Genomic DNA, 12,888 nt, shown 5'->3' on the forward strand with positions numbered 1-12,888 from the left:
GTCTCTCTCTCTCTCTCTCTCTCTCTCTCTCTCTCTCTCTCTCTCTCTCTCTCTCTCTCTTGTCCCGAATTTTTTGGTGGGAGAGGGGTTGTGTCCTGCCTCCTTTCGGATATGCTCGAGCGTTTGCGGCCTGCGAAAGGCTGGCCTCGCCGGTCGCCCACCTCCTATTTTGTCCCAGACCCTGGCGACCACGCGGCCACACGTTCCTTGCAAAGATCGTGATGGCCAAACACAAAACGATCCAAAAAACAGGGAAACTCGAACTTTTCGACGAACACATGCAATCGTGATATAGTCCGACGCATTATAGGCCCGTTCGTCTCGCAGGTGCCTTCACTCCGCTCTTGGCTGGGACGGGAGGCGGGATGCAGTGTCAATCTGGGGAAAGCAGTCGCTTTAATCCGAATTCTATTAAGTAATAGTCGGTACTTTTCACTTGCCATAATGGTTGTCAACTCGGTAAGAACGGAACCCACACGGGATAGCCTCTGGCAGCCAACCCCAAAATTACATCGTACGACTTTTGGCCCCTAACCTCCATCTACGTCGTCCATTTATGCTCGTCAATTCCAACACCAAATTCCGCTGAGGCCAGTGAGCAAAGGTTCCACAAGCACGGTGGCTGATACTCAACTATTCGGCAACGCCCACTTCGACAGTGCTTTTAATCAACATGCCCACAAATGAGCTAGGCGATCGTCCGAACATTACAAAGTACAATGCAATTACGACGTACGCAAAAGCATGCATTGATATGCCGGTTGGCCTGGCCTTGATTTTCGGCCTCGAGGGTGCGCTACAACAGTTTCTTGTTTTGTTCAGACTTGGGAGTGGGTCCCTTGAGAGGGTTTCTCTAGACCTTCGAGAAGCTGGAAAAGAAGAAACCTAACCTATTTCCCGACTGGCAGAAGACAGGGAGTAGGAGAAGAGGGGGATGAGGGGAAAGGGAGTAAGGGGAAAGAGAATGGCAGACTGGTAACCGAGCTCTTTGCTCAGTTGATTCTTTGTCGTTTGAAGTCCCCTCTTTTCATATCCATGCGCGATAGTCGCTTGACCGGGGGAGTGAGGACAAATACGACAAGATAAAAGCATGTCTAAGCAAAGACTAGGGGCAAAAAGAGGCAAGTCGCAAAAACCCTCCGATGCAGGTGAGGAATGGGGTAACGAGATTGACAGGGCCTGGTCTTGCTGGACAGTGCCATTTTTGGCAAAGCTAGGACTTTGTTCAAGGTCAACAACAAAGCAATTCAGCGTTTTGTCCTGGTCTTATTTTTTTTAATTCCCGTCCCGCAACACAAAGCACGAGAAAGGATGAAAATTCTGTCTATGCAGATCGCATGCAGACGCGGCACAGAGCCACAGAGTATATGAGTAAGGGATGCGAAACGAACGATCAGCTGGCCATGAGGCAAGCAACGAAGAATAAAAAGGCGGTCTCAAAGATTGTATTGCCCCGCAAAGAGACACTACTGCAGCAGAGTTTGCAAAAGCAACGACGGCACAGATGGAAAACGAAAAGACAAAAGGACAAAGAGGGCAACGCAAAGGATGGGGGCATCGCGCGGGATGTGCAGACCGCCCTGGTCTTACGCCGCATGCTGTCTGCTTGATGTGCTTGCATCGTCTCGGCGCCCTTGGCGAGTGCAACATGTTCCTGCACCTGGCAGCGTGTATGCTCATCTGTTGGACAGCTATGCAGGTACACGGTGTAGCTGTCGCTGTGTCATGCTTTTTGCCTGCGTGCCCAAGGCAAGATGCCAATTGTCAATGTGAGTGTTGCCGGCTTCCGGTCACTTGGCGCAGACATACATTTATCCTCATTTCTGATTGTGTCCCTCTTCTTGTACGTCTTGTCCTCTTACATCACGCAACAGACGCGATTGCCGACCGGAGGCTCGCCTCGTGCCGTTGCGGCGGCAGAGCTTTGTTGCCCGTTTTTCGTTTCCTTTATTTCTATATCCGTCTGTCGGGACAGGGCCTTGTGCATCTAACCCGTCTGTTGGGAACAGCAATGACGAATCGAACAACCAGCGCTCACCAGTTTTGGTTCGGTGTCCTACCAACACGGCAGTGGCTCGACTCGAAGAAGATAAAGGAGTCCGAGGCAAAAGGTCTGGACACAAAGCGGCAAGGATTTTCCTTTGTTTTGTCCTTTTTCCTTTTTGTTATCAAGCTGTCCGTTCTCTGGTTCGCATGGTCTTCTCCACAAATTGCGCACGACCTCGATGCGACTTTAAATTCAAGCTTGTTATTAGTGGGCTTAAGAAGAGAGGGAAAAAAGAAAAAAAGAAAAAAAGAAAAAAGAAAGAAAAAAAAAGGAAAAAGAGAAAGAAAAGAAAAAAATGCCAGCAGCTATGTGCGACCCCGGAGATGCTGAGCAAAGGCTTGACCGTCAAGACACTAAAACAAACTCCGTACGACGCCGCCTCACAAAAACATGGGCACTCAGTTGTAGCGGCACGGGTGGGGTCTGCTTCTCCTCTGCAACACTCCCAATAGAGCCAAGCGTGCATATGTACGCGCATACTTTTCGAACACATGTATTACTCGTCTGGGAGACAAGGGGGGTACCCTGCTCGCGGCGTGCCGTCTATTTTGCTTTGCGCACGGCCAGACGCAAGAGTGACAAAATAGAGATCAAGACGATGTGACGCTGCTCCACACCGCTGAAGGAAAAAGGGACCAGGGTGATGAGGGGGAGCGCAAGGGAGGTGGAAGACGGTCGCGATGGCAATTCGTGTGGCAATTCGTGTGGCAATTCGTGTGGCGGGTTGTGTGCGTCTGGCCCGTTTGCAAGCCTTGCAGCGTTGGCTGGCCTTGTTGATTGTTGACCGGTCGCGAGACTGGCCCAGGCTTTGGTGAATGCTGGTTCATTGTAGTTCTTTTGTTAGCGTCTGTTCTTTGTCTGTTCTCTATTGCCTTTACTCTGTTCTCCGTTGAGGCTGTGAAGGCCTCATGCCACAGAGTCCCCGTCTTCGACTGCATTCGATGCGGGGTTGTCGTCTCATTCCGTCGTCGTTGTATCATCTGTTCTGACTTCTATCCTTCCGAATTTTTGCAATGTCCTCGCCCCTGGTATTTCTACAACGTGGCGCTCTGCCCAGACGCAGAAATACATGTCGAGGCTTAAACGAGTACCAATCGTTTGCTACTCTCCAGAAGGCCGGTCCAGTGCCCTGTCCAGTTGGTGAGACATTCCCATGGCAGCCAGTTTCAACCTGCAACCTTCTTGTTGCTCTTTTGTTATCATCGCGCCTCCGCCTACTGCTGCTCTGTAAGGATTACTGGACCACCGATGCAAGCCATACACCGGCACTGCTTTTGTGACAATGCTTTCTGTTTGATTTTCTGTATTTATCCCGTCCCCTCCCTCCTCTTATGTTGGAGCCCCAACCCCTCTGTTCCTCTTTTTCCTCCTCTTCCTCCTCCTCCTCCTCCTCCTCTTCCTCCTCCTCTTCCTCCTTCTCCTCCACATCTTACTATCCACCCCCTGTCAATATATGTCCTTCCCCAGTTGTCTTCCCCTCAAAATGGCCACTCAAACTGGCCTGGACCCTGTTCTTGTCGTTGCCAGCACAAAAACGGAGTCTTGTTCTGTGCGCAACCAAAGTTTGCTACTGTTTGGTTGCATCTTATGTAGACCCGTTCACCACGCAATCTAGACTGTCCTTTCCGGTCTCTCTGGTTGGCCACTCAAGTGCTCTCATTGTCAGTCACCCCAACCGCTCAGCGATGCCTGCACACTCTGAATTCCGCGCAAGGACCTTGTCTTCCCCTCTTTCCTCGTCAAGCCAGCCGCATTGCCTTCCTCTGTGGCGATGATACAAAAGACTAATAACTAATACACCACCACCCTTTGCCACCCAGTCGCAGTCTTTCTCGCTCTTACAATGTCTTCCCCGTCGTCGCCCTTCCTTCGCGTCCTTCTTCCTCTCCACTTGAATAACGTGATTGATGATCAGCCGGCCAGATCCGCAAGGGCCGCTCTGACCAAAAAAAAAAAAAAAAAAAAAAAAAAAAGAATAGAAAGAAACAAAAGACTTTGTGTCTGACCGCACGTCGCCATCGTCGCAGCCCATAGCCTGTCGGCCGCAGTCCCGAGCCCACAACCCGAAGAGAGCGGTCGTGGACAGCTCAGTCCATCGGGCAACGGTGCCTGCCGCCAGGCTTCGTAGTCTGACCACGTCCGTACAACTGACAGCGGCGGGTAAACAAGCCAAAAACAGAATCAAAAGGCGCCCATGTTGCACAGCGCGTGTCGTATGTGCGGATGAGATAGACTCGTGTCGATCGCTGTACGATGATGCGCCTCATTGTACAGAGTACGCATGGTAGATATTCAACAGTGGTATTGCTTCATAGTCGCCCTCCGGTTGCTTGTGGTATGACCATTTCCAGACCCGTGTCGACCCTGGTCCAGTTTAGGTCTGTTTTTTGTCGTCTACTCTGCACGGCATAATTAGTTTTTACGAATCATCTTCAACAGACAATGGTCTGGAACGCCGGCAGGCATCGTCCGAAAATCTTATTCTGTTTGGGGAGAGTGAGAGTGCTGCTGTACACGCCGTAAACGAAAAATGAAAAAGAATTGGGCAGTATGGACTTGGACAGGCAACAAGACCCCCTGGCTCTGGCTTGGTTTTCAACACAAAAAGACAGGGCTGACATGACGACAGCACTGTATCCTTGTTCGACAGCATGCCCAAGATAAGCGTACGGAGTAGAAAACAAAGTAGAAAGAAAAAAAAAAAAAAGAGAAAAAAAAAGGAAAGAAACAAAGAAAAGAAAAAAGCCGTTAGCCGTGCTCTGCAGCCGTTGACCAAACGGTAGGGTATTTTCTTCCTTTTTTGACAGGTCATTTTGTTGCCCTTGCCGTCTGGCTTAGTTTATGCGCGACGGCCCCGTACCGGTGTGTCGCTTGGGGATACATCGTGCGTGTCTGTTGATGTGCTGCTGATCCTGTGACGACCTGTGACGGCGTTCCTGTGTTCTTTTGGTATGGTTCCATTAGACAGTCTCGATCGTCATACGCTGCACATCTTGAACACGGCAGTTTTGTGATTTTATGTTATTATCCTCTATACTTAGTACACTTCTTTCGCTGTTCTTCTTTTCCCTTCCTTCATGCCTGAATGACCGCCGATCGCGTCAGGTACCCTGGCCTAGCGCGACAAGGTGTTGTCAAAGATCAATGTACGAAGTATACGGAGTATGGAGTATGCCGTCGATAGTAAAAGACGACAAAGACGACACGTACGACGTCCTTCGCTGGCAAGCCTCATCAAGCAGGGCCAGTCAGGGCTCGCAGTCTGTCACATTCTGGTCACAGGTTGTCAATCAACCTATGCTCGAGTATTGCCTGCCTGTCGCCTATGCTATTGTCAAGAAAGAAACGTGCCAAAAAAAAAAAGAAGAAAAAAAAATCCCAAGGTGACAAACATCTGCGAACATGTGAACCGAGCGCTGTGGGACGCTGATGCAACCTGGATTGTGCCAGCGCGAAACCAGAGGCTCTTGCCAAACGCTCCTATTCTCGACATCCTCTTGGACAGCTTCAAAAAGTCCAGACTGTCCGTATGGGCTCCCAGCATAGCGCGCCATCGCACACCGTCGCTGTATCCACATGTACAGAATACAGCGGAGCCAAAAACGGGACAATGTGGACCTGCGGAAATGGGGCGAGCGCCAGATGCAAAATATGTGCAAAACCGTGATAGCGTCGTGTTTTACTATTTTACTATTTTACTATTTTCCTGTTTGACGATGGCATCGGCGCATGGCGCATCGGCGCATCGGCGCGAGGAGGCCAAGCCACACCAGACGAAACAAAAGCAGGACGCCTTTGCTGCGATCTAGAACCGCACGAGGGCGCAAAGAGGAGATGAAACTAACGAGGCCAAGACACCAGGCAACCCAAAAGCACACGAAGTGACGATACTAAACACTAGCCAGTCTGGGTGGCTGACAGCGTGCCTTGGTGGCTATTTGTACGAATTATGTCGTAATTACTCGTACGATGGACTCCGCACTGTGGTATTGCTAATGACGAGGAGAGGGGAACGCTGTAGGAACTATTGACATTGGCAACGTGGTGAACATGAGACGAAGTCAAAGTGGGCTGTGGGCAACATGGTGTGAGGTCCGTGATTGTCCGCATTGATGTGGGTTGTATCGAGGACGACGTTCTTGGAAGTGATTTCTTTCTTGATGGCTGTTTGCCCCTTTGACCTGATCTCTGTCTTTATCTTTTTTTTTCTTTTTTTCTTTCTTTTTTCTTTTTTTCTTTCTTTTTTTCTTTTAAAAAAATCTTCTTTTTCTCCATCGTCTACATCTTTCTCCTCGTCATTTTCCCTTTTTATCTTGTGATTTAGGCACGACAATATAAACCGCCTCCACAACGATCGCCACACAGAACACAAAGAGGGAGACGCCCGCCAAGAACCAATGTCTCTGACGCCAATCTCGTCTCGACGGCTGCCCCGATCGAGCGCAGTCCAAAGCGCTTACTGTGTACACCGGAAAGCATTCCTTCTACCGTATGCCGTATCTTCTTACCTATTCCAGCGCGCCGTGGAGGGTCGGCTAGAGCAGGCGAGGGGCGCCCGTCAAGTCCACGATGTTCGGAGCATTTTGCACGGTGAATATGCACGTCGTAACGATTTCGTAATTCCTTCGTGCGCTTCATCATCCTAAAAGAGGAATCGTGAAACGCGGCAATGGCAGCAAACTAAGCAACCCCAGATGCTGTAAAGAGACAGGCAGGGGTGAGAGTGTCGCGTCGTGTGGGAGACATCGTTTCCGCTGTTTTTAGCATCTCCTTTTTGGCGTCTCCTTTTAGCATCGCCTTAGCATCTCTCGTCCATCTTTGTCATTCTTGGTCATCGTCTGACGCCGGTAATTGTGAGTGACAATGTCGCAATGGAAGGCAGACAGGGGGCCTGGGGGGGAGAAGGATGCTGTTGGCTGCAGTGATGCAGTGATGCAGTGATGCAGTGATGCAGCCATGCAGTGATGCCGTTAGTTGCAGGTGAGGGCGGAGACTGGGCCAGTGATACTGTGTAGACGTGAGGCATGTTCAGCAGGCCTCTGAGGATTCCGCTAGTGGGCAAACTGTCCGGCGACGGGGTCGTCAGGCAGAGGAATACGGGACGAGAGGGGGATGTGTAGTTGGAGGCAGTACGAAGTATGAGATCGAGGAAAGGGAGACAAATAGAAAGGACCTAAAAAAAGTTTAATATAAAGCAGGCAAAGTCCTTGGAACGTATAAGGACCTACCTCGAGCCAAACATGGCCTCTATGATGACTCGAATCGGAACCAGACGTCGAGCACGGCAGTCACTTCCCGCACATGATCCAAAGGTTGAATGGTCTCTGTCAAGTACGAATGTATCGACTCTGTCCATCGTCCGCTACGGCATACGCACTCTCGAGCACTCTTCCCACGACCGTTGACACAAAGCGTTGCATTGCTAAATTTGGTGGCTGCTGTGGCGTGTGGGTGTGGACATCTCGGAGACAAGCCGCTGGACGTCCTCCTGCGTCGAGAGAGGCCAGACGAGCCAGGCCCTGTCGTTTCGACCCCTGCTCGCATGCCTCCCCTGTCCACACCTTTTCTCTTTGCGGACGGCCAGTGTGCAAGTACATACAACGTACGGACTACACAGAGTACTAAGGTTCTATCCTGGCAAGCATTCTTTATTCCGTTTCGTTGACAGCTTTCCCCCTGGTCGGATCTGTTCCCCGGAATACGACGTGAATCGAACGCCACGAAGGATGGAGATGGAGGGAGATGGACAAAGAGAAATAAAAGAAAAAAAGAAAAGAAAAGAAAAGAACAGCAGTGAGCGGCCCCGCTGACGCTGCATTTTGTGTCCTCAGCACAACGGAGGTCGGTGCTGGTGACAGCGATCCCTCCCTTTCCTTCCCTTGCGCAACGAGCCGATACGAGAGACACCCCAGTCGTCCGTCCTCTCACCGAGCAATCCGCTAGCAGTAAATCGTGCACGGCGTACAATGCCGACCTCCGTCCTCCGAACATTGTATCTCGCAGCCATGCCTCCACGACCGGAGCACTGCATATCGGGTCTTTTTTTCTTCTTTTTTTTCTTTTTATTTATTTCTTTTCTTGTTGACTGTCGTTGATCAACGTCCTTTGAGCCTCATTAGGATGTGTTCCGAGTTGAATTCAAGCGTGCTTAAGATTGTGTGGTTACGTCGGGAATTGATTGCAAATGGGATACATAAGCAGAGGACGTGAAGCACCTCCGTAAACACATCACACTTTCAAATCCGTCGTTCCGCCGTTCTGCACCGCTCAGCACACACGGCACAGATGTGCACTACAGCATGCACACTACATGAGTATATTGATACGAATGTGGAAAATGGCGGTCAGTGTGATGAAATAGGGGGCGTCAAGAGGGTGTGAATGACTTCGTGTTGCACGTTTTCCAAAGAAAGGAAAGAAAGAAAAGAAAGAAACGAAAGAAAAAAAAGAATACAACTGGACAGCAGTTTGGCGATCAGGAAGACGGGGGCTCATTTGGGTACATGGGACTCTTGTAATTTTATTTTATTTGCTATCGGCAACAAACAATGGCGTTTCGAGATACGAAGCAAGCAACGATACTCCCGACAATGACCACAATTGCACCGCATTTGCAAAACCTTTGCTTGGTAGGACAACAGCACTTCAGTCTCCCGTCGTACATGGCGTTCCTGGCTACGCTGCTGTGCAACAACAATGTTTTCGTTGTTCCTGTCATGTATATTTGTGCCTGACGAGGCACGTGGCGGAAGAACAGTATCTCGGACTGGGCACACATTTCTCAGAGCGCATGACGGCCACGCAGTGACAGTGTCTCCGGCGCCTCAACGTCTCAAACGCCACGGTGGCACGAACACGACGCATGTCTCTATTGATTTGCCTTGGTCTCGTATTCTGATCAGCGATCGTGGTCGTCACCAGATGTCTCATTTGTTCGGGAGCCTGGCATGGACGGGTGCATCTTTTCGTTTGGCTGTGATGTGAGAAAATAGAACAAATACGAATCGATAAAAACAATGTGCTGGCCATGTCCGCCGACCCGTCGTCTCCGGTCAACTGCAGACATCGGGTGTCGCGCATCTCCATTCTCGCCTTTGTTATCTTTACTTTCACTGACGGCCGGACAACTTGCACGCCACCTGAATATTCCTTTTATGTTTTTATTTCATCTCTTCTCGTTGTTGATACTACGGACGAGATCATTCATGCGTTCGGAAGAAAGAGTCTTCTTTCACCGCCTCCGACAATATCGCAGGCGCCAGATGATGCCCATCTGGACTCGTCCGTTGGCTGGATTGTTATTATTGGACGTGATTTCGTGTCGTTTCTTTCCTTGATTTCTGCAACCATTAGCGAACGTTCGTGCCTGTTCTGTGACAGTTTCTTCACATGAAATGTCGATCCAGCACGCATCGACAAGACACGCCCCTTTGCATCCGGTTAGCAGGATATACTGATTGCGGATTAAATACATGTTCATGTCCAACACCCCTTCTATTTCGTGGTCCTGCTAGGAGAGAGTGCGTCGATGCCATTATGCCATTTATTCTATCGACACCTTTGACACCGACACCTTCGACACCATCGATGCCAACGACAATCGACACCATATTTGGTATTCATCTCCGTCATGCTCTGATTTTGAAGACTAAACGAACGACTAAAACCAGAGTGTGCCCGAGCCAGAGGCTGTGCATCAGATCTGATGCCATATCTTGCTCGTCGCTTCCTTGTTATGGCACGAGATCGTCGGCGATGCGTTTAGGATCCATTTCGATGATGTTGTATCTTTCTTTCCGTTACTCCATATGACTTACACCCATCGCCCTTGTTCCCTCTGGCTCTCGCCATGCCAAGACTCTTAAGGGGGGTAGATGCTTGATTCTTTCCTTCTTTTCTTTTTCTTTTTCTTTTTGCCCGCCATATTTATGTACGCATATTATTTTCTCATGATACACCCCTACTCGTACACCCGACCTCCACCTAAAGTACTGGACGCCGTCTTGATACTCTGCTGTCAAAGTTGAGGACGTCGCCGTCAGGTGCAGGAAAGGACCATCATCAGACGTTGATCTGGGCTCTCCATTGTCTTGGTGTGTTTGCGGCACTGCGTAGTTTTCAATAGCCTGTCGGCCATATCATATTGACGCAAGTCAATCTCCACACGAAAGCACCCTCACGGTCGCCGACGACAGGTACTTTTGAGACAAGCGATCTGGACAGTCCCGACCGTCTGGATAGTTTTTGAGACGGAATGCATCGGGGACTTTAGCCGCTTTCCTGTGCAAAGACAAGACATTGCCGCGAAAGATGTTCTTTTTGTCGTGTCGATCCATCATGTGTTCTTGTCGTTCTGTTCTCTTCTCTTGCTCTATCACCACCCCCTTTCTGTCCGTCGTTTCTTTTGCCTCTTTTCAGTTCCTGTGTCTCCTAGGCTGTCTGCTAGCCGCGATGGAACGATGGAACGACTGAACAGCTGAAGCTGAAACTAGTTCGCCGTAGTGCCGTGGGCCTTTGGATGCCGTTTGCTATAGCTTCATGCAGCTTCGTCAAAACAGCCTAGCCCGGCTCGCCTGGCTAGCCTTCACGTTAATCGGGCAGGAAACTGGGTCAATTCGACTAGACTGCTGAGGATCACCAGGAGCGCCACAGGGTTCAGCCAAGGCGAATGGAGAAACGTGGTGGCCTAAAAACAAGGAGATGAAAAAGGGCCAAAAACTACTGTGGTCAACAAAACTGGGCAGACGCCGAAGCCGCGCGAGAGCTAGGGCCGAGCAGAGGAAGAACGAGAGAAAAAAAAAAAAAAAAAAAAAAACAACTGGCTCCGTCGTTCCCAGGCCCGGCCGAGATTCGGATACGAGGTCTTCCGTCGCTGGACATCGTATGTCGTACACCACCGGCGTCTGTCGAGAAAGTAGAATAAAATCCGAACAAGGCAAAACGGCCGTTGTCGTCAACGCCACTCCAGGCCACTTTATGAACCCCACGACCAGACTTCTACACATGTCCACAGCAGCCCGAATAACCCTTCTGGGCCGTTGGGGTTGAGCGCGCGACGGCGGCTAGCTACATCTGGTCCTGTCCGTCGGGCCTCGCCTCAGGCGCCAATGTGCTGGTCTCGGGACAAGGCCGGACGGGTTCCGCTAGACGGCCACCATTCCAGGATTCCAGGATTCCAGGAAGCGGCGCGTCATTTTCCAAGAACGCATCTGTCTCCTCCGTCCATGACAATACAAAAACCACAAACTGGCCGTCGTCACTCTCCTGCCAAGACATGGCCTCGTTTCCTGGCCCAGTTTCCTGGCCCAGAAATTGGTCTGGCGAACAAGAAACCAACTTTGTCTACGACGTCCTCCGTGGTGACGGATCCAATGATGCTCGGACAGTCGCCAGGCATCTTACGAAATACGCTGCAGCAATTGACCGAAACGCCCTAGCACAGTATTGGTATTTGGCATCCTCCACACCTCGTTTGGTCTGTCTCGGCGTAATTTGTGCAATCGTGCGTTTCTCTCTCGGGGGCCTGAAAGGCTTCTTTCAGCTAGTGGATCGAGGCTCCCTCAAACATTGGCAGACAGCAAGATGGCACGAAGAGACGAATGTCGTTGACAATCCCTGTTACAAGCCAGGGGCATTGCACACCATCTCCTTGTCGTGGCGGCCGGCCTCGCTCACCTCTAACCGAATGCAGCTCTTCCCACCAATTTTTCAGCTCTCGAATCGTGTGGAGTCCCAAGGGCCTGGATGCCCCTGAATAAAAACTGTACAGAAGGACGTCGTATTTTGTACTTGTACATATCCAACGACATACGCTGAATGGCCTCGGCTATGTGCCTACCGAGATGGCGTTTTGCTGTATTGTTTCTCACCGAGGTGTGTCATGGTAGCCTAGACACCCTGGCCATTACGGTATACGGAGTAGGTGACAACAGCGTCGTAGGCGTAATAGGGAGAAACGTGACCTAGCCAACGTCGTAGATGGCTCACCGAGGGATCCGAAGGACTCATATTCGTCTATGATATCGGTAGCATGACAAAAAAAGGATATTTTAATGATACTAATATATTCGTATAAAATAAATATCGAACGACAGGAACAAGGAGCGACCGATACTTGGTTCTGTTCCTGGTCATATCAGTATGACAAGCATTGACATGGTGATCTTCGGATCTTCAGCACTGCCCGGAGGCCTGTACGTGATATGTGATATGCTGCCACCAGACTGCGTTGTCGCCGGTGAGGCTATGCAATAAGGGAAATAAGGAGGGCATATGATGGCGGAGTATTGATGATACCGGAGCCACACAATTCTATGATGGGCAAATATGCGAAGCAATACGGATGTAACTGACCTGCACCTCCGGTCACAATACATCCCAGATACGAGACCTGTGAAACGGTTGTCGAGTCTTGGATGGTCCTTGCTTAATTTTAATCTGTCGTTTTTATCATCATATTATCTATTCTTGCAAGACACCGATTTCACATCATCTCCTCCATAGGGGCGACACCACCATGCATCGCCAAGATGGTACATCGCTTTGTGGATGTCAAGGGACAGCAGAGAAAGATTCAGCACTTGACCGGCAGAGGCGGCACACATTATTACAGAGCACAAAATATATGGCACAAATACTGTGCAGACTCGTCTGCTTGAGCACATCAGCACACCACTCGCCTCGTTTGCACGCCCCTCGCATCTTTATTGGTTTTCGTTGGCGTCTGGACCTGCTTGAATAATGGCCGGCATCCGGAGAGTTGAATTCGACCGGGACGAGTCGTATCAAGCAGTCCAAACAGCGGCCACACCCTCACGATGTTGACAATTTGGGGCTTTGGG

Source organism: Sporothrix brasiliensis (genome assembly GCF_000820605.1).
Source record: "Sporothrix brasiliensis 5110 chromosome Unknown Cont16, whole genome shotgun sequence".
Taxonomy (NCBI): Eukaryota; Fungi; Ascomycota; class Sordariomycetes; order Ophiostomatales; family Ophiostomataceae; genus Sporothrix; species Sporothrix brasiliensis.